We start from the raw sequence: 5,838 nt of genomic DNA on the forward strand, positions 1-5,838 counted from the left end.
TCCCCGTTGTGTGTAGCAGGAAGGAGGGAAGGGAAGAGGGGCTGACGTGAATGAATAAACAACTGAGCTCCTCCTCAACGCCACAAGTAAAGGCGGAATGTGGCTGACTTAGTGCAATTCACCACCAGCCATTAAACATCATCTTTATGCAGTTTTTATCAGTTAATACTGATGACTGTCTTCTCTTTCTTTTTTTAAACTGGCTTCAAAAGCTTTGATATCGGCTGTTATATCTAGCCTGAAGGTTTTCTTTTGCTGTTTTAAAGAAATACTTAGTCATTGGATAAATCTCTAATTTTTGATTTGTATCATTTTTGTTTAAATTTCAGGCAACAAAACCTTAGTCGTAATTTTTTTTACTGTAAAACGCATAATTTGCACGACATTTACAAAAACCACCAGGTGGCACTATGTCTGCACCCGCACAACAGGACTGGAGTTAAGGATGGTGGCTATTAAAAATTCCCTCCAGACCTGTCTTCAGACATAAAAATACTTTGCTTTAAATAAGAATTATTTGTCTGACACTATTCGACAAAAAAGTTAATACAATTTCTTCCCATCTCATTGAAAAATCCACAATCTGTGAATTTGCAACTAAAAAGTCAATTCTCAGTGTATGTGAACTGAAAGATTAAAGTTTCCATATCATTCACATTTCATACTCCACCATGATTGGCTTTAAAATTAGTTGTTACTTCACAATATCATGCTTATACGTAAATGTCTTAAATTTAAGGTGAACAGAGAGAAACTATCCTGCTTCAACAGATGGATGTGCAAACAGCCTGCTATAATGTCAAACTTTGAGCATACATTATTCTGCACACTGAATGTTATGACACGGGGAAGGGAGACTTTTAAAAAATTAAGCCTTAACCCCAAATTGCAATGCTGGGAACCAGTGGTTTGTCCCCAAACTATATATGTGTCTCCATAATGAGACTGCATGAACAACTTCCCCCCACAATGTCAGTAATACAAACACACAGAAACACAGAGGCAAAAAACATTGTGACAAGCAATAACGCATTATTGAATTTGTATATTATAGATATTTCAGAGAAAATCTGTCACCTGTATTTTTGACTATTTACTATGACATGATTATAATCCGAATACCAGAACTCCATACAAATATAACAGGTTTTTGTTTGTTTGATTTTCCACTAAGTCATGTAAACAACAATCTGAATAGATGGGGGAGTGCATTAGGTGGATAAAAAGAAAAATCGACCCTTGATAAACCCAAATGCCTTGTGCTCCCTAAATCGCGTCAAAATAATTTGATTTATTCCATTAAGAGTTGTCTCATATATCCTTGAGTGAGGTGACTCTGATGTTTCAACACAGATCCAGAACCTATGAATTACGAGTGAAAGTCCTAAAATGTTCTGCAATTAACAATGTCCTAAGAGAAATTTACAACCCTGACACTAGAGGGCACAGGCACTCCACTGAACCTGTCTGAGCAGTGAACGTGTCTTTGTCAGTGTCAAAGTGATTAATGTGTTATATATCTTTATGTCAGAAAGGTCAGAGGTGTTGGGCAAACCGGCAGACCCCAATCTATTAATGCACATGATTGTTTGTCCTCCATGTGCATCCCATGGTTCAACAACAGAATAAGTCGGACAAAAGTCTGTGTAGATTGATGTTAAATGAGTGCGACTGTAAACTATTCATGATACAAGAATGAAATCTTTGGTGTCAGTACCAGGCAACAGTCCTGCATCCAAAATTGAGTCAGGTAGTTTAATCTAGTACAGTGATTCCCAATTAGGGCTCAGACCCCTCTGAGGGGTCACAAACTAAATCTTATCGGTCGTGAGATAATTAATGAGAGAGGAAAGAAAAAAAAAGGTTTTTTTCTGTTTTCATTTTTTTCACTTTACTATAATCTTTGCAAAATTTTCCAAAACTATTGGATAATTTTACCTCTTTTTGTCTTGAACAGTCATTTAAAGGAAAGCATTTGAGAAGTTTAGAGGATAAATGTCTCTTTGGTGGAGCTGCTGACAGCAAATTAGACATCTGAAATGTGACAAAAGACCCCAACTAGGTTTTCCGTTATTGCAAGGAGTCAAAAGCCAAAAAGGAAAGCACTGATTTCATATTCTCCAATGTGTTTTATTTTATAAGCTTATGAGTTTTTTATGAAATATTTTAATCTGAAAAATTACTGTAAATGTACTAGAAATAAACGTAGGAAGCAACAAGTAATGGAAAGCAAAGTACAAGTACTTCAGCACTGTAAGTTAAGTTCAATAACCAAGAAAATGTATTAAATTACTTCCACCACTTAAAACAACTGTATTGTATTTTTGATGTTTAACTGTATAAAATGTCTAGGTCTTTGTTATCATACATCAAGTCGTGCCTCAGCAGGAAAAGCACATGAGTAAGTAAAGGCTGCATTACATTCAGGTGTACCAGTTTCAGGGATATTGTACATGCTGACATGCTGAACACTTCACTTCAAAGCAACACAGCCATGACTAGTGTCATTATTTGCACCTGTGCGTCTCCTGCTATGAAAAGTCAAAATGTCTGCTGTGAAAAAGCCTGGTAAAGTACAGGCACAAATTACTGTCAGAATGTGTGTTGTAGGTTTTGTAGTTTTAGGCCATAAAGTAAGTCTGTTGATCATATGACACTCTACTGCAACCTTTTTTCTTCATTGAAAAGCTTCATTTGAAATGACATGTCACCATATAGGCAAGGCAGCTTTACTTATACAGCACATTTCAAACACAGAGCCAAGTCAAAGTAGGCAAGGAAAAGTGTTAGAACAACATAGCAGTGTTGTGAATGACCTGAAGTTGTCTGAGTGTAGTTATCTCCACCCTGCTAGAGCTGAACACATGTATGAGTTTGCATGTAGTATGATTTCACTGTGTGGACATGCATGTGTAGTGTGTGTGTGCGCATCCGTCTATATCACACATACTTGTGTGCGCCTAAGTGGATGTGTGTGTGTGTGTGTGTGTGTGTGTGTGTGTGTGTGTGTGAGTGTGTGTACGTGTGTGTGTGTGTGTGTGTGTGTATGTGAGTGCCATGTATCCCTCTGTGGTGTAACAGTAATTGCAGGTCACAGATGTGTGTCTCACTGTGATTTTAGGATCTATTCCAGGCGGTGATACAGCTCAGGAGAATGAAGAGCAGAATCACGAGGTCGAACATCCTGTGAGAGACCACACATTGGCAAAAGTTACAGAGCCCAAAGTCAAACACAAACACTTAACACACTTAATTTAATGTGTCAATACACGTTTTTATATCAAAATCCCTCTCCTGTAAAGCCTTGAAATATTTTTGGTGATTCATCTTTTACTACCGTCAAAATTTCTTCATCAAGTTTCACCAACACCATCACCATCACCATCATGGAAAATCAGTAAGGATGATGTGGACCACAATTATTTGTTATTCTATCACATTTTCAGGACTCCCCAGCCATATATGACAATAATTCTGAAAAAGCAGGTGTAGAACATGGTGCATCCATACGTGGCAGATTTTGATAACTTCAGTCTGACCTGCAACCTGTCAGATCCTGTGATGCCAGAGGATTAGCAAGTGTTGGCAGGAAAGTGTTGGTTAATATCTATGAAGTCAACTTTGTATCTTGTCAGCTATCAATTTTTTTTTTTTTAAAGTAGAATACTAAGCAAATCTATGGATATGGTTACCTTAGTTAGCCTAACATCATGTCGTGATCATCAACGTAAACTTTCAAATGTCAGAGGAAAAAACAGCAACTGCATAAGAATAATAAAGACACTCACCATTGTGCCCAGTGTGCTCTGATTGGTCAGCTTGCCGCCGACCATGGCAATGACAAGTTCTGCATGTAAACAAATGGTTGCGGCGGTTTCGGTTCTGCCTTATCGTTTTGAGCAAGAGTCCGAACTTGAACTAGAAGATGTAAGACCTGATCCACCTTCGCAAGCTGGACTGGAGAAGAAAACGAGCGTGCCCACTGCCAGGCAGCCGGAAGGAGGGAGAAACATGAAGAGCACTGACGCTGGCCAGTCTGCAAAGACTTCAGACGACAATATTCATAACTTGGAATACTTTTATAAGAAATCCTTTTGATTTTTTATGTGTGGACACTTCCGGAGTAAAGGAATATAAATAATGGAGGAACAGAACTGAACAGACAGAAGGTGTACAGGTAGGGAGTCTCCACCGCTTCACCTCCTGCTGGTTACGATGTGGGTAAACGTAAATTAATTTAACTTAGTGCCATAGTTACTGAAAAATGAACTCAGCGGTTAAATTATGGATACTTTATCTGAGCTAACGAGGTACAGCATGTCAACACTGAAAAAACGTTAAAGCATTTATATCTTTGCTGCTGCTTGTTACTAACGTGATCAGGACGCAGTAACCGTGAAAAAATGAAGCATTTATCCAGGCAGTTTAGAACACAGTGTCTTTTCGGCATGCAAACATAAATATAAATAAAATACAAACTAAATAAAAGTCTTTATTAAAAGTAGTTATGTGCTATGCCTTGTGTGGGGGCGTGCCAGGCTTGCAGGGGGTGTCCAGCTTGCAGGTGGGCAGCATGAAGAGACGAATTGACGTCATAGGACCAGGAAGTAATGTCTGGACCCCCAACAAGTGCATTTCATACAAAAGAGAAAATTGGGTTTTTACCCTGACAGAGTTACTCCCTTTGGTGTAAACTTTGATCTTTATGACTCTGTAGACCATTTACACGCACAAAAACCTATATAACACACTATAAGAAAGGGAAAACTCAGAAAAGCATAAGTCCCCTTTAAAGCTAAGTGATGCAAATGTTATTTCAAACCCTTGGGAATCCATTAAAGTTTCTATGGCTTCAAAGCCATTTGAAGACTAATTATTCAACATAACATTTTTGTACACACGGTGTGCGTCTGTCAGACTTCTGGGACTGAGCTGCACTGGCCCCATTGGCAGCATGGATCCCCTCTCATAGACCCAGTGCAGGTATCCTGGCATCATATCAGCCATACGTTTGAACTTCCTGTGACATAGAGAGAGCTTGTACTTGAGAAACTGTGAGATTGATGACCAGTCATCAATCATAAAAGCTGATTTCATCAGATTTCCTTACAGCTGCACTTTGTACACTGTGTGCAGACTGTAATGCAGCAGTCGCTGGCTGACTCTGTGGTTGAGCCGTGTGATATCCTGGTGTGTCCAGTCTTTATCCAGTGTGGGGAGGATGTGACCTACAGTGCCACACAAGAGACGTAACATCACACAAACAGTGCCAATGTACTTAAAGAGCTACTTCATGATAAAGAAACCAAACCCGACATCTGTTTTAAGCCTGACATCTACTGGTGAACAGCTGATACTGTAGTTGCTGTCTGCTATAGGCTGCTAACTTGCCGAACAACTCATAATTACAATTCTGTTATTGTGTCATTTTTTATTTTAATATTAAGCAAATTATAAATATTTTTCCTATAAATCTCAAGTCTCAATTAAAATAATTTGACTAATTCCCTCAGAAGCTGTGTCCTGTATCCTCAAGTGGGCTGCTTAGATGAAAGAGATGTTTTATGTGCTCAGAGAAATGTACAACTCTGACCCTAGAGGGCACAAGCACTCCACTGAACCTATGTGAGCATTAAACATATATGATCAATGTATCGTATGATTAAGATTCCTTAATTAATTCAGTGCTGTTACATCAGTGTTACTGTTATAAACAGTCAATGAAGATTGAGGCAGGTCCACCGGAGCAATGTTAGACGATATGACACTGAAACTACTGAAACCAATAAGTGGAGTGCTCCTCCTTCAAAGGATATTTGTCTGTGTGTCATAACAGTG

Source organism: Seriola dumerili, unplaced genomic scaffold (assembly GCF_002260705.1).
Source record: "Seriola dumerili isolate Sdu_G_001 unplaced genomic scaffold, Sdu_1.0 BDQW01000003.1, whole genome shotgun sequence".
Lineage (NCBI taxonomy): Eukaryota > Metazoa > Chordata > Actinopteri > Carangiformes > Carangidae > Seriola > Seriola dumerili.